At 42.4% G+C, this 22810-nt stretch overlaps 1 protein-coding gene and 1 long non-coding RNA gene across 14 annotated transcripts in view; one reads left to right on the forward strand and one right to left on the reverse strand.

Annotated features, from left to right (window-relative positions):
* Window positions 1-1702: 1702 nt before the first annotated feature.
* LOC147653610 (uncharacterized) lies at window positions 1703-21886 on the reverse strand. Of its 2 annotated transcripts, XR_015285504.1 has the most exons (5): window positions 17406-21886; window positions 15240-15402; window positions 14675-14764; window positions 3855-4038; window positions 1703-1977 (listed from the first exon to the last, which is right to left on the reverse strand). It is a non-coding gene; the product is annotated as an uncharacterized LOC147653610 (long non-coding RNA). The 2 variants fall into 2 exon arrangements; XR_015285503.1 differs by lacking the exon at window positions 1703-1977 and having other exon boundaries at window positions 2338-4038; window positions 17406-21711.
* Window positions 21331-22810, forward strand: part of NAP1L1 (nucleosome assembly protein 1 like 1) — a 28003-nt gene continuing 26523 nt past the window's right edge. Inside the window, exon 1 of one of the 12 annotated variants that reach the window (XM_086884274.1) lies at window positions 21331-21500. The gene's annotated coding sequence lies outside the window, so the exon portion shown is untranslated. Of the gene's footprint in view, window positions 21501-21605; window positions 21752-21872; window positions 22123-22179; window positions 22584-22810 lie in introns of those variants that run through there. The other 11 variants (XM_086884277.1, XM_086884282.1, XM_086884272.1 and 8 more) reach the window with 11 other exon arrangements.

The following is a 22810-nucleotide window of genomic DNA, read 5'->3' on the forward strand; positions in this document are numbered from 1 at the left end:
TCCGCTCCTCGCAGCTCTCACTCGGGTCGTGCAGCGGGAGGTGCGCCGTGTGCCAGGGCAAGCAGTGGGATTTTGCCACATTCCACTTAGCTCTCTAGCTGAGACGGTTTAGAAAGATCTGGGTCAGGTTCAAAGGAAAAGCACTTTAGCAGTCAAAGCACTCATTTTTTTTTTCAGGATGCATTTGTGAAAACAAGGCATAATATACAGGCAGCAGAATCTCTCACTCTGTTCTCAGCAGAGCTCAGGGACCCTGGAAAAAGCACAGCTCCTTGTCCTGCAGCCTGTCCTGCTAGGACACTGTGGCTCTGACCCACAGAGTGCTACCAAAGAGAGAGAGAGCAAAAGAAAGCAGTACAGAGACCAAGTGCTTTCTCCTGTGCTATACAATACCTTACTGGGTCACTCTGTGCTTGTTACTGTAGCTTTCTGAGATTTTTTTCCTGTTGGTAAAATTGAAGCTGGTGTTACAAATTTCCTCACCAGGTCCTTCCACTGGTCAGTCATGCATCTGCATTAGCACAGTTTTTTCATCTTTAATGTTACATTTGCATACCTAGATCCTATGGCCCCTATTTACTTCTGGCTTGACCTCCTTGGTCCTATTCCCTTTGTATCCAGGATAATCACAAGCATCTGCTACCCACAGTCAGCAGCTTTTGCAGATTATGCGGCTTCTGAGAGAGTGTTGGCCTATTTTATTTTGTCAATATGAAGACAGAGGCTGTGTTTACCACCCGAGCTGCTGCAATGCCCTCTGAGATGTATTCAGGCAAATGTGTGTCTCATCTTTTTGTACTCTGCCAGATACAGAAATAGAGAGGGAAGAAAATTCTGTGAAGAAAGGACAAAAACTTAGTTTGCCACTATTGAAGGTCCGTACCTTAACAATATCTTGATACAAAGAATTAAATAATAAACGTCAGGTGCCTTGTAGGATTACACTGTATTAGAACTGGGTACTTCAAAATAGCCCAGAAAAATGGGGGTCTAGACAGTGCTGCATGATGCTGGTGGTCTGGAGGGTAACAAGCAAGTGAGGGCATATGGATTCAGGCCTTAATTTTGCAGGTGAAGTCCAGCTCTTGGAAAAAAAAAAGACATGGGACCTGAGTGCTGTGACACCTGGCTGAGTCAAAGACAAAACACCTATTTATTCAGGACAAATTATCTTCTTATTCTTTCTTTTTCCCCTGGGGGAAATACAAGGTAATTCTGTTGGTAACGCTGGTGCTATCTGCAGATTCACTGGTGTGCATGGGCTCAGTAACTTCCCCTGTGTAAGCTGAGGGCTGTGGTAATGAAGAGAGCAGTCAGCAGTGTGAGAAAGGTAAGAGCTCACCTGCCAGAAAGTGATAATAGCAGGGATAAGGAGATTTTTCAGAATTCAGGTTTATGGGTAACTGGTTCCACAGTTTTTAGTTCCACATATTACATAAAAAGGCTTTTAGATCCCAAGCCGTACTCATTTCTGACTAGCCCATAGCATCACACTTTGCCTTTTGTATTTGCTTGCTTGCCAGGTTATGTTAGTTGTTAAAAAGATCTTGCCTCTAAGGCTTTCTGGGCCCACTATGCTGCTGCCCAAAATGGCAATATTCTCACCTGTTCCTGAAATTTCAAGGTGCCTTTTTTCTCCAGTGGGATAGAAATAATTTCTGAAAACCAGACATTTAAATACTCAGGTAAAGGGAACACCAAATCTTCTATTCCTATTTTTATTTTCATTTTCTATATTGTATTTTTGTATGTAGCATCCATAGGTACAGCCCCAAGATACTAAAAGGAGATAGTCATAGTTAAAGACAGTATTGTGACCATTACTTAATGGCAGTTTACAGTTCATTTTCATGGAAACTCATTAGTAGTGATCTTTTAGATCGTCTTCTGAAGGGTTGCACCAAACAATTTATGTTCTGGTGTCCTGACCAGATAGCTTGTGAGTTCCATCCAGCTTCTAAAAGTTGGATTAAACACCTAGGTAAGAAAAGCAAGAAGGTAATTTGTGTCACCTCATTTTAGCCATTTGCAAAACTATCCCACAAAAAAAGACACACCCTGCCCAAGCAATCTAATTATTCAGTGAAATGGTTTGAAGATTGGACAAAATTTCACTAAAAAAGCCTTCATGGAATACCTGAAAATAATTTGATGAGCTGCTGAACCACAGTGTTTACCATCTCATCTATCTAGAATTGGTTTGCACTCCCTGCCCTACTCCATAGATTTATATCAGAAATTTGACATTGGAACGAGTGTCTGAGACAGATTATGTGGGTTACACTGGTGACATCCTGTCAGCTGGGTCACTGTGTTTCACATCATAAACTGCACATGTGCAACTGAGCAAGACACAACTTTTAATGCAGCAAGGATTACAGCAAATGACAACAGAGTCCATATATAGTATGCTACCTAAAAAGAAACTATAAAAAGTGGACTATTTCTAACAAATGAAGTGCCTTTTTCTTTGCAGAAATGTTGTAACAATGTGGTAGATTGACCTTGGCTGGATGCCATGTACCCTCCAAGGCTGCTCTACCCCTCCTCTCCCCAGCAGGACAGAATACAATCAAAGCCTCCTGGCTGGAGAAAAGGACAGGGAGAGACCACTCACCTACTACTGTCAGAGACAAAACAGACTTGACTTGGGGAAATTGACTGAATTTATTGCCAATCAGATCAGAGTAGGATAATGAGAAATAAAACCAAATCATTAATCACCTTTCCCACTTCTTCCCAGGCTTAACTTTGCTCCTGATTCCTTCTCCCCTCCAGCAGCACAGGGAGATGGGGAATGGGGGTTTTGGTCAGTTCACACCAAGACCTTGCCATGTGAAACCAATACAAACAGTGAAACAAAATAATCCAGTGAGATATGCACATGCTGATGTCCCTGTTAACCTCCACGTGCTTCTCTCCTCAAACTGCAGATTGAGCATTTAATTTTTTTCATTTTCACCCACCAATGCCCCAGGCTCAATTCTTGTACACATGCAGAATAAGAACACCATTGGTTTTGACAATTTTGTCCTTCTGAAAACTAAATCACTGGGAAGAAAGCAAAATTCCACCATTCTCATAGCTGCTAATCAGGTGTCCGTCCTGCAGGCCCCAGGGAAGAGCAGAGGAATGCAGTGAGCTCCTGCTGACCAAGGGCACAGGATGCAATTTTGCCACTGCTACAGGGAGCTCGGCACAGATTCATTTGCCCTGCTGAGAAGCATCCTCTAGATATAATGCCAACACATGGCAAAAATGAATGCCTCTGAAAAAATGGCCTCCTCCCTTTGGAAGCCCCTTGTCACACCTCAGGTAGCCTCATTCAGTCTCAGGGTGGAGTTTCAGGATGGATTATTTGTTTCTTTCCCTCCTCCCCAGTATGACCCTTTGGGGCTGCTAGTCAGAGATTTTGCAAGAGGACTTTTAATTTGAGATGCACTACAGAAATGTCAGATTACATAGCAACTCCCCAGATAATCCTCTTCCTCAGCACCTGCAGGAATAGTTTCAAGCCCAGTAACTTGCTGCTGTTGTCAGCTGTTGTGGTTTTAGCCCAGCCAGCAGCCAAGCCCCACACAGCCACTCATTTACTCCCCCACCAGCGGCACTAGGGAGAGAATCAGAAGGGTAAAAGCTGGTGGGTTGAGATGAAGAAAGTTTAATAGAGAAAGCAAAAACCACACACAGAAGCAAAGCACAACAAGGAATGAACTCCTCACTTGCACAAGCAGGCAGGTGTTCAGCCATCTCCAGGAGAGCCCCACCAGGTATAAATAACAGTCACTTGGGATAACAAACAACATCACTCCAAACATCACCCCCTTCCTCCTTCTTCCCCCCACTTTATTCACCGAGTGTGATGTCAGATGGTCTGGAACATCCTTTTGGTCAGTTGGGATCACCTGTCCTGGCTGTGTCTCCTCCCAACCTCTCAGGCACCCCCAGTCCCCTCACCAGTGTGGCAGCATGAAAAGCAGCAAAGGCCTTGGCTTCCAGCTCCATCAGTCTGGCACCTTTTCTGAGCTCCAGATTCTCCTGAAAATGTAAATGGAGACAGTGAGGATGAGAGATAAATGCAAAACTGATGTTGTTTTTTTCATCAAAATTATAAAATTAAATCATATTTAGTAAGAACTTCCATTCTTTTGAAGATTAATTTCAACTATGAGAGACAAGTACATTGCTGCTAGTGGAATATTTTTTTTTAATCAGAAAAGAAAATAAAATAGCAAAGAAATTCTAGGATAACATAAACCCATTTAATTAAACTATAGCATTCCATATTAAGTTTGTTGTGTTTTTTGTTTTTTTTCTTGTGCTGGGATGCTTCCAGCCAAAGTTCTGGCAATTTATAAATAAACAGATCAAGGTATTGCAGACATCTTTTTCCTTTCCAAGAGTGGATATAGAAACAACAATCTAAAAGGGAACAAGCACAGAATGATCTCTAGAGCTGCTGCAAGGACTGCCTACTCAAAGTTGGAATTATGGGATTTTAATGCATTATCTGACCTTCCAAAAAGCGTGATCTCATACTTGCAATCTCCTTCAGAGAAAAAAATAGGATTGTCTGCATTTATTCCCTAATGTTTGACATTCTGGAAGTGAAGATTTAAAATAATTCACATGGAAATTGCATCTAGGCATGGCATTGCATATTTTTGCACAGCCCCTTTCTTCTCTCTTTAACATGTCTCATCCAAAAATAATGGCACTAAGGAGGAAAAACCTTACCCAGACAAATTGCTTGACTGCTAAAAATCCACTCTACCTGCACACCATCTCTGCCCATTTATCATGAACTGAAACTCACATGAATAAGGGAAAACCACACTCTTCCTTCCTTCCTTCCATCCTCCTTCCCATTAGAAACCATGAGGGTGAAAAGAGCTAAAGGCAAAATTCTTTATTGCTTAGGGTTATTTGGTGCTTCTCCAGAGAATTATTACTGAATGGACTCACTTTGCTAAGTTTTCTCTTATAAGGAAGGATCATTTGTACCAGCCACTTGCAATGCGAATTCCAGCACTGGAAGTGCTTACCCATGTGGATAAAAAGTTGAAGAAAAAGGAATGTAAACAAAACCTGGAAGCCCAGGGAATTTCCTTGTACTTAATGTTCAGAAAACATAGTTGTGGCCTATCAGGCAGTGCAGCTTTATTCAATTGCATTGATTGGGAAATTACATTGATTGAGAAATTGCATTGATTGGGAATAAAAGAGAATTTAAAAAACATGAGTGAATAGCAAAAACAGTGTCCTGTGAGAGCTGAAAGGAAGGATGTGCTCAGTCTGATGATATTCTGATTTTAAGGATTAAGTACCCATTTAATTTCAGATGCTCTATATTTTTTCTTACACATTTCTACTGCAAATATATCTATATCTATATCTATATCTATATCTATATCTATATCTATATCTATATCTATATCTATATCTATATCTATATCTATATCTATATCTATATCTCATCTATATCTATATCATCTATATCTATATCTATATCTATATCTATCCTAAGCTGCTATGAGCTCAATAGCATTCTTAGAGGAATTCTGACTCTTTTTTCCTTCCCATGAAAAAGGATGCTCCTCAGAAAAGAAGTAGGTAACATGTCTCCTTCCCACCACCCTTGCTCCTGTCATTGTTTATTTTGTCTATTTAATTCAAATTTGATTTATTTAAGGGATTTAGGAGCTGCTTAAATAAAATTAAATTAAAATGGCATTCTAAAAATAATCTAAATTCAAAATGAGGGCAACTCCTCTTCCATCAAAAAATACAAAATGCAAGTTTTTGCCTTGAGCTCAGTCCTTTCACTGTCTCTTGATGTGCCTGGGGGGCAATCCACTCCAGACCAACCTTCAAACATCTCTGTGGCTTTGCTTGGGAGATTTTTCAGGCCACGAACACCCTTTCCCTAAGAATGCTACTCTGGAGAGCAAAGGGAGAGTTTTGGCATGTGAGCATCCTCTCCTGAGCATCTCTGCTACTCACTTGGGAATGGAAATTAAATATTTCCAGCATCCAGAAAAATTAACACCTTGAGTGGCTTTCCTCTCTGAGCAGGTAACTCTTGTTTGAAGAATTCTCACATTCATTTGATCAACCCTAGTTCTATTTCATTCAAGACAACACCTGCCTCAGGGACACTGCACAAATATTGACCTTCCACTAGTTTTTGAATAGAAAGCGGGAGAAATTTTGCCCAACAATCAAACCAATTAACATGCAGACTTCTGTCCCTCTTTAAGAGCCTTTTGCAATTTTTATGGGATTTTTGTCCCAACTCCTCTCATTTCTGTTAGTACTATTATTGCTAAAGAAAAGGAAACAATAACAATCATAGTAATTGAAATAATAATAATAAAAGTAACAATCATTAATAAAAATCAAGATGTCTTACATCTTACAGCCTAAAAAATGAGATTTCAGCCTTCTCTTTTTATCTTAACTCATTTTCTATTCTGGTTTTCCTTCTATTTTTCTCCTCTTTCATGAATCTACTATTCCAGTCATTCCCTTTTCTAGCAATGTTTTGCCTCATTCTGCTCTGGCCTTGTAACTTGCACACTGACCATTTGCTTGCAGCTCCTAATCTTTGTTTCTCACACTAAAAAAACCAGCTCTTCAGTTCCTCTAGAACCTTCCAAAGACCACTGCTCATGTCACATGCAAAGACGAATGAAAACTTCGAGGATAACAAAGCCTGAGTTAATATCTTCTTGGATCTGTTGGCTTCCAGCAGGCTTTCCCAACTGGCTAAATGTGTTCATTTCAATATAACCATTAATCACATACTTATAATTCTTTGTTGCTCAGAACCGCTACCCAGATGAATATGCAGGAAGAGCACTGAACCATGTAGGAGTATGGAAAAAGAAAATGAAAGGCAAAAATCCTATAATTATATTAAAATACTATAAATCATTTTGATTGACACAGAACTGTATTGTTCCTAGGTTTACTGGAGCTTGGTTGGACATCAGGAAGAAGATATTGAACCAAATGACACAGCTATATTTTGAAAGATATTAAAAAATAATTTAAATAATTTTACAGTATATTAAAAAGAAGAATCTGTTTCTTTCAGAATACAGTAGATTTAACTCAATATTTGTTTGAACTGATGGTGTCTGAAGGTTAATCTCTGATGTTCCTTTCTCATACAGTTGTGACTCTTACAAAATGTCTGAAACAGTCATGAGAAAAATAACAAAGGTTGATGTCACTTCCCTACTGTTTTGTTAAGGTTTGGGATTATTTTTTTTTTATTTGCTACATTGTGTGAGGCCTGTGTAGGCAAAATTGGTCTTGGAGGTGGGTCTGCCTAGAATGCAGTGTTAGGTGTTCCTCAGTCTCCTCTCATTCACTTTTTATGAATTGCCAGGAAAAAAGAGAACCTATTTATCTAGTGTCCTCAGGAAAAACCCTCTCCATAAATATCAGCTGTAGAAAGGCCATGTCAGATCAAAAACCAATTTCCCAACAGAAATCAATGAAATGTGTTAATTTCCAACAAAAACAAATATTTTTTTGGAAATTCACACTTTCCAGTGAACAGCTGTTTCACTGGAAAATTCCTGACCAGCAGTAGCATATGGAAAGACAAGGTCATCATGACTCGGTGTTGTCATCTTGTCTTCCTTGGAGGATTAATATGGATCAGTAATAACAGCAGCAGCCAGAGCAATTAATAATGGAAAAGGCGCTAATGAGCGCATTGATGAAGTCAGCAGAGTCAGAAATTTCTAACTCATTTCTGACTCATAGTATTTTTGCCTCTTTTGGATCCTTCTACACCATGTGCTGAGCAGAGAATGGAGTTTGTCTATTTGTAAGGCCTGACCATCCTTTATAAATGGGATTCTCTTTGATGATACTATGACTGCAAGTAGATTAAAATCCTGCCTGAGTTTTCCCATTTTTCTGCAATCTGTGCTTCTCCTTTGAAGTTCCGTGTAGTCCATTGATTTAGGGACCTGAGATTATCTTTGCTCTATATATTACTTTATCTGTCAAATATGCAGCCCATCAAAGTGGGGTGGATGACTACACATTCCCTGTACATCTCTGTCTTCCCCCTTCAGGATGAGCAATCCTACCCTTTACAGTGCTTGCATGGTCTCTTGACCATGATCTTGATCTCAAGGTCCACCAGAAACAGAGGAAAATCTTAATCTCTGTGTTCATCTGCCATCTTTGATGTAAAATCAGCTTGAGCTGTAATCCAGGAAATCCTTGCTAGATGCTCAGGCTGATGCTCTTAATGGTTTTGCCCTGCTGAAGGCTCTGGGCTGGATGGTGTCTTAATGAAATGACTGTGCTGCACAGGGGGGCTCCTGCCTCTCAGATGGACTCTGCAGGGAACAGAAAAACCTGCCCTCAGAGTCACCTCTTGTTGGTTAAGTGCAGGATAAGGAATGACAGGCCAAAGGAGAAGCAAGAACAAGTAAGTAGCCTCATTTTCCCAGCTGCCTCATCTCTTCCCTTTGCAATAATTTCAAAATCACATTCTTCCTACATAAAATGTCTTTGGGGCTTTATCAGAGATACTTTAAATTAGAATTTGCGTTGGTTCTTTTTGTTTTTCACAACTCTACATTTCATTGATGGCACCTGCAGAATGCCACCTGGGCTTCACAGGTCTTATTCTGAATGCAACATGCAGATAAAATGGAACATCTAGAGCCCTGAAAAGTGTTCTAAATGTATGCCACAACCATGAAGTTAAGAAAGGGATACGCAGCCTGAAAATCTGAGATTTTCCCCTAAAATTATACAGTGGCCACTGGTAGCCACCTACCTACTGGAGGAACTTCTGAAGTGCACTGGGCTCCTATGGAAAGGAGGAGGGAACAGAAAGAGAAGGAGCATCAAGTTTGCAGGGCTGCAAACAGAAATTTCTGTTTCCAGGAGGAAGAAACTCATGTGTCAAGATAAAAAAGTAGTACAGAATAATGTCTCTGTTCTCAGGAACACTGGAACAGAGTGGAAAGTGCTCTGTCCTACCCATGAGGGCAAATGCATCAAAGCAGCATGTGGGAGGGAACTGGGGAGGTCCATGTGTGGTCCATGCCATCCAGCTCCAAACAATCCACTTATCAGCTGCATAATCCCAGCAAACATGACTAATGCCGATGAGGCAGATGAAATACACATGCTCATACTAAGGAAGAAAAGAACTTCAATTATACTGTTCCAGGGCAATAATCCCATTAAACAAAAGTTACACACCAACAGGATGAAAATTCAAAGCAAGGAGCAATGCTAGGTATGGCTGAGAGATGCTGGGCTGTTCAGGTTGGGATCGATGTAGGAGTGCTTCCAAGGACCAGTGCAAAGATGTGGAGCTCTCTCCCCTGCTGATGCATGCCCTGCCTGATGCTTAATCCTGGGGGATTTTTAATCCTTTTCCAATGGCTGTGCAGGACTATCAATACCTGCTTTTCTCCACTTTCAATTCCTGCTTTTTTCCACAGATTTCACAGTGTACAGAATCTTATCCAAACACTTCAACCAGTCTTGACAATATCCATCAAGTCCAAAGCAACAAGTGAGTATTTTACAGACTGTAAATCAACTTGATTATTTTTGTAGCTGAGTAATGCATGATAGGCCTGCAATCACCTATCACTGCTACTGCTTCAATTCAACGCTCTGACAGCAAAAAACCCAATAAAAAACAGAACAAAAACAACAAACAAAAACTCCAAAACTCACAGTGGTAAGTAAACTTACCACTGTGAGAGCATATTTATATACATAGTCAGTGCAAGTAGTTAATTAGCTGAAGCAAATGAATTAAAATTCAAGAGGCCACACATTCTTATTTTCTTTGAAACTGTTCTTTCATTTTCGCTATGTCAAAAGTGCCTTTTATTAAGGTGCCAAAATTCAAACAGATGATAGTTATTGTTTTAATGATTTGAAAAACTTGTACATCTTTCCTTGCAGAACCCTCAGGTCCATTCAGCTGCACTTTGCTGTACCTGCTTTCCCAGCCACCGCCTAAGAGATGTTTTCAGTCCTTGGTAGGAGTATAGAAGCAAGTAGGTGGAATGCTAGTGAGACCTTAGACAACAATTATCAGTCACAGTAATTGATTACAGGAACCAAAGGCTAAAACTGGAGCCAGGGGTGGAGACTCCACTGAGCTGCAGTCCAGCCCCAAGGGGAGCCACACAGGACGTGGTTCCTCCTGCAGGCCACACACACCAGAATGAGGAATAACACCAAGAGGCTGAGTTCAGAGGGCAGCACAGCAATACTGCCCATTTTGGCACAGGACAAGAAGCCAGTAGGACTGTGATTAGACTGATTGTTTAGCTGCAGGAAGGAGGGCAGCAGGAACAGAGGCATGGCTGGAATACTCAGCATCTAACGAGAGCCTGTGAGACTGAAAAGCATTCAGGTGGCTGGCTGCTGCCGGCTGCCTCATGGGATTTGGGAGGAATAGCTGTAGATGGAGATATTTTTGGAGTAAGCAATCAATTTAATGAAGCAGGATTCCTCCAGTTCATTGACTGTCAAGAGCATATATTTGCAGAGCAGTGTTTCATCAACTCATATTTTACCATTAAAAAAAACTAGAGCTTTGAGCATGCTAGACATTGATAAATATTTTGAGCACTACTTGCCTATGAATTTATATCCCATTTACATATTATTTAATTATTCTACTTCTATTCTTTTAATACAAGTAATTCCACTTTAATGTTATAAAATGCTATGTAACGTGTGAGGTATTTTAAGTGCCATGACATTCTAATGAATATATTAATGTCTGAATATCAAATAGGAAACAATATTTTTAAAAAATGCTTTACTGATAGACAGCATAATAAAATGTAGCAGTTTATAGTACTAAATGTTTATATTAGTATTTTATGGTACATAATATATTGATATGTGAAATGCCACTACTTGGGTAGCTATGGATAATTTAAATTCAATATATTACCCAAAATGTAAAACTGGTTTGGCAGAGAAATCACAAGTGCTCCAAGGTACAATTTACTTTGTGAACAGACAGATCTTCCTTACAAATTTCTGAATTCTGGAATTTACTGAAGACTTGTCACAAAATTTAATTGTATACTGTTGAATTTACAAAGGATGCCAGATTTTTACAGAACAAATGTCATTATGCTTTTCCATTCTAAATAAAAAGTGGGAATATTTTTTAACTATGTCTATATCCAGTGATGGCTAATGCTTATAAATTATTTAGGTTGGAATCATATTATTTTTCATTGTGCATTAGCAGTGAATTAATGACTGTATCTGGCCTTTGACACGTGGGGAAACATTTTTTTCAGAATCCCTTAAAGGATTTTGCAGAAAGACTCTTTTCACCACGTTTTTGAGTTCCTTGTTATTTTATCTACTATTTATTATTCCTTTTGAGCTGAAAAAAAAACCCCAACAACTATTCCACTGTGACGTTTTTTAAAGAAGTTGTTTATGTAACAGATGCACTTTTGGATTAACAAGTCTGCTTTCTGTCTTTTCTCTCTGAATAGCTTCAGTGTTGCATCAGATTGCCTCTTTACCTGTATGGTATCTTGTTTGGATGAATTCCCTAGGCTTAAATGCTGCTTCATAACCAGGTATTTCTAGTTCAATGCAGATTTGTTCACCCAAGGGACACATACACATAGCAGTTCTAGGCTATCATCTAGACCTTTCAGGAATCTTGACCATCTTTCTTGTCCTTCTGGCATCAGCAATAATACTAAGATATGTTGCTTCCTGGAGCAGCAAATTAATTAGAAAAGGTATCTTGAGGACAAACACCACATCTGCCACAAAACAACAAAGCTGTGCTAATGCAAAGGAGAAACACATCAAATAATGTTTGCACATCTGGCCACACCCAGAATTTTGCAACCATCATAAAGTAGACTAATACTGGAGCACCTGAGAAAAAGGGACTCAGGGAGCCAGGTGAAACGAGGCAGAGATGTTATGCTCATAGATGCAAACACAAGCCAAACAACATACTGACTGTATGTATGCTCTCTGCATTTCAGACCCAGACACCACTGTGGAAAACAGAAAGGAAAAACAATGCTTATCTTGTAAAATAAATATCCTGGGCAACTGGTGCTCCAGGCATTCTAGGGCACTCAGCTTTGGCAGTACAAGCTTCCCAGACTACTTCTAAGGTTCAGCTTTCTGTTCCTCACTTTAGGTGTTGAAAATAGTGCTAGAGAATTTATGTGTATCCATTAAATGCACACTCTTACATTTGAGATCATCCTCTAGACCCTGTTTTGTCAACAGATAGAAAGAGGCATTTCTAGAGCATAAATCCTCCCACCTTTCAACAATTAAAGCACCCCAGGTGAATGATACTGTACGAAAGCTTATCTTTCTCCATTATTAATGTAACACAGGAAAGTGGGGATATTGAAGTTGAGAACACCTGATGTCAGGTGGAATTAATTCCACCTTATTTTTAAAGGCTTTAGTTACTTCACTCACCAAACTTCCCCTCCTTTGCTCTTTTCTCATACTTTGCAACTACCCTTTATTTTTCTGCCTAGTTTCTGCCCTGCATCCTTTTTCAGCTGATGTAGCAGTACCACAGAGTTCTTAAGAACCCAAAGTCTGCTTATTGCAGTGGAAGACAGAGAAAGATGAAAAGCAAAAGCATCAAAATAAAGCAACCAAACAGAATGACAAGCAAAAAAGTCAAAGCAGTTTTAGAAGTACCATCAGCTTTTAAATACTGATATATTTTATAAGAAAACAGCCTAAATTAGGCTATGATTTGAAATGCATAGAGATTATAAGGCCAAATGATGCAGAAGCAGTCTGCTCTCCTGCAGTACACTAAAATGCTATTTATAACTGGGACTCAGTGTGGCTTTCTAGAAAGAAACCCAATAAATAACAGACAATATAGCCAACTTCCTCTTCCCCAAGTATGAATGCTCTCTTTCCCCATGCAAATCTGTCATGCAAGTCACAGTGAACAATTTTGATTTGCCTTCTTCATGGACATTTTGGAATTAATCAGATGACATGTGAGCATTGTGTATGTTAGGTGTGCTGTGCTACTGTTCTGGTGGTTTTAAACTAACGGTATTACATTGCATTTTTCATAATGAAGACTAGCTGAGAGGTTTTTTGCAGCTTTTCCATCTCACATCCTTGAACATCATGTCAAATGTCAACAAGGTTTTTATGTAAATATCATAGAATCACAGAATAGTCATCTAGTCTAAACTGCTGCTCAAAGCAGGAACAGCTAGAGCAGGTTTCTGAGGGCTGTACTCAGCTGGGGTTTGAGTATCTCCAAGGATTCAAACTGGTGTCCTGTACAGAGTGAATACGTTTTCTCATATGTTTAAATGAAATTTACCATATTTCAATTTGTGTCCATTGCCCACTGTCTCTTCACTGCACACCGCTGAGAAGAATCTGGCTCTGTCTTCTTTAATACCCCCAGGCAATTATTCATAAATATTGATAAAATTGCCCTTAGCCTTCCCTTCTCAAGACTAAACTGTCTCAGCTCTCTCAGCCTTTTCTCAGAGGAGAGCTGGCCCAGTCTCCTAATCAGGACAGCTCTTTTCCAGAGCTGGTATGTAGATGCATGTCTTACTAAAGAGCCCAGGGCGGGACTCAGCACTACAGATACATCTCACCAGGGCAGGCCAGAGGGGAAGGAACACCCTCCTAGACCTGATGAGACCCAGGAGGATGTTGGGTCCAAACTTTCACCCTGTCTTCAGGGACCTGGAAGATCTGAAGGGAAATCTTATCTGTGCAAGTTGAGGCAAAGGTGGCATTTGCATCTTGGCCATTTCTGTGACATTTGTTTGTCCTGTTCAACGCAGGGTCCTTCCTGCTGAGACACTTGTAGAAGCCCTTCCGGTGGCCTTTCATGTCCCTTAATTGATTCAAGCCCTGGTAGGCTTTTCTAATGCTAGTCTTGCATGTTCAGACAGCATCTCTATATTCCTCACAGGTAACCTATCCCTGCTCCCACCTCATGTGATGCTTCCTTTATATGACAGTGCTTTTTCAGGAGCTCATTGTCCATGAAAACCTCCTGCCACCTTTGTTTGTCTTTCTGCAAGTCAGGGTGGACTGCTCTTAAGCTTTGCGAAGGGGGTCATTGAAAAATTAGTAACCTCACCTGGAAATCTCTTCTCTGCAGACCTATGTCCTATAGGATTCATCTAAGTAGGTTGCTGAGCAGGCCTTTAGCCACACAAGGTGTGAGAGCTTCCCACATAATGTTGTTATCTTAGCACTTTCTTATTTGGGTGTATATGCTCGAGGTCCTCTTTGGTCCTGCACTGCTGGTTTCAAGGTCTCTCTTGTTCACCCTACATATTTTACTTGCCAGCCCAGCCCCTCCCTTCCTCACTTGATTATGGTTCTCCCATCTTTCCCATTTTTAAAATGTTTTTACCATGTTGGCCAGCCTATTGGCAAAAATGGTTTTGGTCTGGCTACTATGGGGGTATCCCATCTCTTCCCCAATGATATTTGATCCTCACAGAGGACCCAGACTCATTTGAAAAAAATCCCTGTCATTGACACGAGCTGCATAACCACTTGTTGATCCAAGGGATTCATTCACTCCATGTCAAGCCTTTCCCCCTCACCAGCAGGATCAAGAACAAACCCATTTGGCCTCTGCTCTCACCCACAGCCATGCAGACACGCTCCATACACTTCATGTCTTCCCTGGTAGCAGCTTTGGGGTCCACCTGGAAGTGCAGCTGGGGTCAGTATTCTGAGGACAAGAGAAGGCACATTAGTGTCTGTACACCATCCCAGATTAAGCCCCTAGCCGGTAGCAAACCTCCCTACAAACCAGTTCAGGTGGGTATATGGGGGCCTTGAGCAGTATAAATATCCAGCACTATCTTCCAATCAAAAGTGTGCTTTGGCTATTGCAGTAAAGAGGATTTAAGCATCTGAGAACCCAATTGGTACAAACCCTTTCAGACACCCTCTGGGACAGAACTGCTGTCAACCCCCGACAGACTGTCCTGAGAATCTGTATGCCAGATACTGCAGCCATTGACCCAAAGATCTTGGGTGGAATATCCTTACCTTTCCTTTTGACTCCTCTCAGCCCTAGCCCCATGTCAAAGCTACAGAGGACACAGCACAGGAGCAAAGAGAGAAAACGAGCCTTACACAGAAGTTTTAAATATGCACCATTTCTTACAAATTTACTTAATAAAGCTTGTTCGTATCCCTACGTTGACATGCTTCAGGCAGCTTTGTCATGCAGCTGATCAGCCTTTGAATCTGCTGTGTCCTGAACTGTAATTTTGAGGCATCCCTTAATTTTTTTTATTGACTGGAGCAGGTACAGTTCTTTCCACTTGTATTCTGTACTGCAAGGGGTGCTAAGGCACCTGCCTGCAGAAAAAAAAAAAATAAAAAAATAAAGGTTTGTTCATGTTGCTGAAGAAAACAACGATTTAGAAAAATACACTGAGAAAAACAAGCAGTGTCTGTCTGTATGAATTGAAGGTTCATCATCTTCTGAGAAATCAGCTACAAGAGGGGAAGGAAGTAGCTTTCCTGTGCCAGGTCATACTCTGACTAGAGCTGCTGAGAATTTTTATTTTAAAGGTCAAGGTCATAGATTAAATTTGTAAGTGTCAATTCATTGAAAATACTTTCCTTATCCAAAAAAAATATTTCAACTTGAGGTGTGTATGGGACAAAAATGCTAAAATTGTCAACGTTTTATTTTGCTAATTTTAAATTACAAAGTGTAAGATTTGGCTTTATTATGATTTTTAATTGCAAGTGTTGGACTTAAGGCTAATAAAGAGATAGTGAAATAGTAATAAAAAAGAGATACTGAAATAGTAATAATATAGCTTACCAATTGAAGCTGATCTGAATGGAATGTTTCTAATTGCTCCATCTGTGAATTTTTTAGAGAAAAAAAAGCAGGGAGAGAATTCTGCCCACAAGAACGTGTTATTGTTTTTTCCCCTTCATTTGGGATACTATATTTTTTTTTCATATGGCTCCAAACCATTTCCTGCCTCACTGTGGGGCTGAGTACATATCCAGGGGTGCTACTGTGGGCACTTTAACAGCAACAGAGAGTTCTGGCATGGCTATTATACTCTCTTGCCATGAAAAAACCAAACCAATCAAACCCAGCTTCAAACTGTTAAACCTGGGAAGGTCAAAGAAACAGAGCAGTTTAAGAGAGTGAGCTTCCTCCTTTTATATGTGAGGTATTGGACACCCTTTAAGCAATATATTACTTCCATCCTTATGAGACCAAAGAAAACCCCTTGAGTATAACTATCCATTTTCATGGCATTTATTTTATCAGGTGAAGTGACCAATAATACTAGAAACAAGAACCCCTCCAGACATAGTTTTACTGTTAGTGTTAGATACATTAGTATTAGATACTGTCTTAGTGTCAGATACACTAGCACTACAAGAGATGCAGCTTCTTTCCCTCTTATTGCTTAACTAATTTACATACATTATAAAAAGTTTTTTCTAATGTAATGATTTAATAATTCATCAGTTTATACATACAGCTTCTTTAAAATGTCTATTCTACACTGATGTTTCAGTTAGGACTGTTGATTTTTTTTCCCAATAAAATTATTTCACCGTAAGTATAGTATTTAAAAATAAACAAATTTGCAGTGAGTGCTAGCCCCTAGCAATGACCCTAAAAACGCCAAGTGTGCCATAAATGAGATTTTAACTTCTGTACTACCTCTGAAGTAATGGTACATAGATTTTTTTCATTGTTTTCAATACACCTGATTAATTTACTTTTTTTGTAGCTCATAACTATACACCATATCTCTGTTTTCTCTATCTCTCTTCTAGGTCTTGGGTTTTTTTGTTTTTTTCTTTCTGTTAGTTTTCATTTATACCTTCTGTATCTATGAGCAATCCCTCTAATGTAAGGAAGAGTCAGGATTTAGTCCCTGGACAATAAAATATATTGAAAAATTAAAGATATTTAAAGTTTACTGCATCAAATACAAAGAGTATGAGTAAATATCAAAAAGTATATGGTCTTATTTCAGCATTTCACTTTTTTTCAAACCATGAATTTTTCTTTGTCTTTTATTACAGTATGTCAAAGGTTACACACACTGTATTTTTTAAATTTGCTGCTACCCCTATGTTCCCCCAAGGGAAAATTTGCACTCATTTCACAAGAGCAGAAGCGCAAACCAGAAACCTATGAGAGCTGTTCACTCAGCTCTGCAGGGGGATTTGCATGATTTGCCATGTGTTAGTTCAGCAGAACTTTCTGTGCTGCCTGTGGCATTTTTCTAGACTATGACTTGCTTACTGGGATGATGTGTTTTCCTTTATAGAACAAGTAGCTCCTCAAAAAGTAAATAATACATGGAAAAACTAACCTGTGCTGTGTCATTCATTGTCTAGCTATGTAATTTGGAATAATCGTCCTGTATGAGTTGAAAGAATTGCTTTTAGCCACAAGGAAGCAATCTAGTCTTTTTAAAGGAATACTCTGTAGTCTCTGTTTTCACTGTGTACTGATAAACCTCATAGTCCTGCACAGAGTTTCAATGTTGTTTGAAATTGTACCAAGGAAAAGGCATCTCTTTGTGACACTTGGAGTTTTTGCTCCATAAATAGTTCAGTGAGTGTTCTCATTTCTAGTGACTGATGATAACTTCCATGGTGATTGTAGCTCAGCCAGCTACCAGAGACACAAGTAGACAAGGAGTGCTCATATCACCCATTGCTGTAACTCAGTGTTCACATCTGCCAACAGATTTCAGGAGAGGGCAACCTTGGGCAGTTGGTCCTTTGGAAAACAATCAGGGCATGCTGTTCTGAAATCAGCCATGATCAGAAGAGAATGTGTAATCAGAGCCGTTCATACATTGCAGGTTTGCAGTGCTGAACAAAACACAAATCCTGTAAAACTGAGCCTTTATTAGGTGCCAAACCTGTGCCTAGCAGTCAGAAGGGGTGTCTAGGTGTTCAGGTAATCACATCCAGGTTCATACTAAGGACCTTCTGCATTCCTCTAGTAGTACAAAAGAGAATTAAAGCAGCTTTAATGTTCAATGAATCACCTGCCACAGTGGAGTTCCTGATCCGAAGTAAGAATACTAAGCTTCATGACCAACACATTTTTCTTAGTAAGGCACTGCTGCTTTAGCTTGGCTGTAGCCTGAATTCAGCACAAGCACGCTGGATGCTGTGCGTAGCAAGACTGAGCCTGGATCTCAGTGCCAAACTCATCCGTTGCAACAGGCTGTTACAGAAATACTGGTTTAGCCTCCTGCAACAGCACCAACGCTTGACCTTCTTCAGGGTCCTCCACATAACAAACCCAGAGCTGTGCTCCATCCCGGAGTGCCCTCCAGGCTTCTGGAGACAGCCTCTGCTTGAGCCCCCCTCCACAGGCAACAAGTGAGTCAGTGATGCAAGCTCTGGGGGCAGGATGCAAAAGGGAGCATTCCTGATAAGTGCTAGGCACTGAGGAAGAGGTCAAATTCCCTGGTATTACATAGCTCCATGTGTAAGACACTCAACTAGCATGTGAGGCACCTGATTCAAACTGTTCTGCTGATTTGGAGCAGCAATTCAACCTCAAGTCACTGTCCCCAGAAGACATATCCCAGCTTCTATGCCATAGGGAAGTTCTCCTAGTGTCTCTTATCAAGGTTTTTTGTGCCAGGTGGGAGAAATGGGTTTGTCTCTGTGCACTCAGTGTCCACACCCCAACATGTGTTTCTTACACACATTCTGAGTCTTTTAAAAAAGTGTCAATATATAATATTAAAAAAAATAAAAATAACATGTTTACAAGGAAAATATATCTATGTCAATATCTAAGGTATTCTCAGATGATTTCATTCCCATTATTCAAAAAATGGTATTAGTTTGACATTCTGTGCAATTCCAAGGCAGCGCTTCAACTATCCAGACAGACTGAAACTACAATTTACAGACCATGCTCATGGGAAACACACAAAAAGCAAGGAAAACTCATTAAAACTCAGGTTTAACTAAAGTTTCTCTATATAATTTTCATGACTGTTCAAATGTCAGGATAAGCTGAACCAATTGACAGCAAAACAACTCAAACTATAAAGTTTGCATGTGTATACAATTCAGGTAAAAAGTTTATCTTTTCCTCTTTCCACACATCTGTGATGGCAGGTGCCATGTGGAAGGAGGGAGCTGTGTCTTTATATCCTGTCACTTGTCCCTTTCTAGCTGTTCACAGAAACTGCTCCTTATTGAAAAATATTTCCATAACTGTTCTTCAAAAACTGCTAAAAAGCCGTTGGTTAAGGATTTTGGTTTTATTCTGTTTATGAGAAGGGGACAACTTATTTGACTAATTCAAACCCTCAAAAGACATTTCTGAATTCTGGTTGAAAAGGCATTTCCCTCCGACCCAGAGGTATGATTCCAGCTTAGACATGCTTAGACCTGTGCCCAGTCTTTAACTGTGGCTGTTGACTACCTTATGCTCTCTACTCTGCACTGCTGGCTGCTGCACGTCTCATTTCTTCTCTACCCCTTGGCAGGGGTCACTGGGTGTCACCTCAGGGTGAGGTGGCATGTCACAAGGTGGTAGATGTCAGAAAGACAAGCAAGGCGAGCCACTGCCTTGTGAATCACTTGTTTACAGTCGATTGCCACTTTAGCTGATTGAATAAAGGGAACGCCTGCAATGGCATGTAATTGTTGTTGCAATAATAGCAATCGACTGCTCATTTTTACCAAATGCCTTCTGTACCTCTCTGCCCTCTTCATATTCGCAAGCACCAGACATCTCAGATAAATAAGACATTAGTATCCAGTACAATTTTAAAAGGGTTGCAAGTAGGGGTACAGGTATTTGAATTTTAGAATCATGTGGCATGCATCTCCATCTCTGTTTCTCCCTAATTCCTATCACTTGGACTATGCTGCGCAACCCTTGTCCTGGATCCCTCTTTTTCTTCCTTACAGCTTTGTGGTTTCAAACTATTTAAAATGGCGTGATATAAAGAAGTCCACTTTCAAAAATTCAGTGTGCTGGGGAATAGGAGGGCATCCTTAAGTTCTCTCCATAAACTTCTGTCTTGCAGATGGGGTTTATTTGCCACAAAGACATCGCTTTTGGGGGCCGAGGTTTTACTGCCAAACATTGTGTCTTAGGTTGCAATGCAAGATGTAAAAACGTGTATTCTATTACCATCTGTTAAAACCAGGTGTGGCAGTGTTCTTTATCTCTTCCACAACCCATCCTCCCTCCAGGAAGATGCCTTCTGTTCATGGGCCATTGAGTCTCACAGCATGACTGAAAAAATTACATCATCCCATTGGGAGATGTTCCACTCTGGGGAGGAGCCAAGCATTCCTACCTGGATAGAATCTGAGACTTGGAACACTGCAGCTAGCCTTTTTCCACTGGATTCCCAGAGGAAAACCAGACCATTTCACATCACTACTGGACCTTCAGAGGAAAACTACACCCTTCTACAGGATTACTGTTTCAACAGAAACAGAATGTCACTCCAGGAGGGCTTCAGCCACCATTTAATCAGAATGCTACCAACACCCTGACCAGCAGGGTGTCAGGTTGTATTCTGACTGTCAGTGGTTTTTTTGTACTACTGCACTTTATTTTAATTTTCTTATTAAGTTGTAGGTTTTTATTTATACATACTATGAAGAACTATAAGAACTGCTATTCCTGATCCCATATCTTTGCCTGAGAGCCCTTTAATTTCAAAATTATAATGATTTGGAGGGAGGGGGTTTACATTTTTCATTTCAAGGGAGGCTCCTGTCTTCCTTAGCAGACACTTGTCCTTTCAAATCAAGACACTCTGGAACAAAGCTGGTGTGGCACCATACAGAATAGAATCCTTTATAGTTTCCCTGTTCTTAATATAGAATGTGTTGCAGCTACTTGGCAGATCCACCGCGTTTTCTTCTTCTTTTGCTTTCTGTTGTCATTTCCATTATTTAAATAGATACATTTAGGCTGCAGATTGCTTAGACAAGTAGATGGAAGAATTTGGTAAATTCCAAGGAATACACATTAAGTATTTGGCAATATAGCCTGAGCAAACAGCTCTTGTGCCATCACACCATGTGTCTGACCATCCCACCTAATTATATTTGGGATCACTGGCTCATTCCAGCCAAGGGGAGCTAGAAGTCTCGAAGACATTTAAATTTCCTTAAGTTCAGTGTAGATCACAGCTGTCTTCTCCAAGTGTGCTCCATGCTATTGCTCAAGACCATGAACATGGGAGAGAAACCCTAGAAAGAAATCCGGTTTAGGAACGACTTTGTTTGAAGCTTAAAGCCAGGCATGACAGGCATTTGCAGGAAACCAAGTCTCTGGCAGGCAAATACGACAAGCCAAAATAGGAGGGTTGAAGCTGTTGCTGCCTCTGGCTGTTCACCCCAGCCAAAGCAGAAATTGTCGAAACTGCGATGAACCACCGCGATGCTCAGCTTGGTCTTTCAAGGTAAGCTAGTACTGACTGTGGTTTTGTGGTACCTGTGGCCCGTGTGAATGGAGTTTACCTGCCCGAGTAACTTCTGTTTACGCTCAGGTGCTTTCAGAAACCCCTGAGTTCGGGCTTGAGGCAGCACCGGAGCAGTCGGGGTAGCATCACACCCTGGCTGGCTGCCGGGTCCGCCCTCACGCCCTCCTGACGGGGCAGCGCCCGGCGGCTTGGGGCTGAGGGACACGCTCCCCTGGGCGCGCGGGCGGGCGGTACGGGAGCGGCCAGGCGTCCCGGGGGGGGTGACACGGGCTCGAGTCCCGGGGGGGTGACACGGGCTCGAGTCCCGGGGGGGTGACACGGGCTCGAGTCCCGGGGGTGGCGCCGGGGGCGGCCCCGCGCGCGCCTCCGCTCGGGCCCAACCGCCCTCGGCCAACGGCCGGCGCGCGCTCCCGGGGCGGGCGGGCGGCGCGAGGGCGCGCGCACGCGTTGCCAAGAGACGCGGGCGGCGGGGGAGGGGGGTTACGTGGTGACGTTAATTCTATATGAGCGCGAGCGGCGGGAGCGCGGGTCCTTTCACCGCCGGCCGCGCGGCGCCTCCGCCTCGCTGCTCCTGAGTCACCGCCGCCCGCGGGCCGCGCAGGTACTGCCGGAGCGCGGCCGCAGCCGCCGCCGCCCCGGGCCGGGGGTGTGGGGGGCATGGGGGGCGGGCGGGGGGCGCCGGGCCCCCGGGCCCCCCGCTCCTTCGCGGGGAAGCGGTGGATGCCGGCCCGGCCTAGCGGGGCCCCGCGGCTGGCGGGACGCGGGGGGCCGGCGGTGCCCGTGCCACACCGAGTGCCCTCACCCCCGCGCGGCCCGTGGGGCGGCGGCGCCGCTGCTCGCCCCCGGGCCCGCAGCGGGCAACGCTGCTCGCCGCCTGCCGAGCGTCCCTCCGCCGCGCCCCGCGGAGCGCCCGGGCCGCGCTAGGCCGGGGCCCGTGGCGTGGCCGGCGCTGGGGGGAGACGGGTGGGCCCCGCAACACGTGGGCGCCCGAGCGGGGCCGCGCTCGGCGCGGCCGGGGAGCGGGAGGGCGGCGGGGCCGGAAAGCGGCGCGGGGAGGAGCGGGTGAGTGTCCGGCCGGGCGCGGGGAGGGCGCGGGAGGGGCTCGGTGCCGGTCCCGGTCCGGCGCGGGGGCCCGCGCGGTGTGTGCGCACATGGGGAGCGGCGGATGGCAGCGCGCCGTGGCCTTGTGCCGCCTCCCGCGCCTTGTTCCCGCTCCCGTGCGGAGCCGCGGCGCGGGTGTGTTGTGCTGTGCTGCTGGCAGGGGGACCCAGAGATTCGGGCAGGAGACG

Source organism: Cyanistes caeruleus, chromosome 4, assembly GCF_971803275.1.
Source record: "Cyanistes caeruleus chromosome 4, bCyaCae1.hap1.1, whole genome shotgun sequence".
In the NCBI taxonomy this organism is placed as follows: domain Eukaryota; kingdom Metazoa; phylum Chordata; class Aves; order Passeriformes; family Paridae; genus Cyanistes; species Cyanistes caeruleus.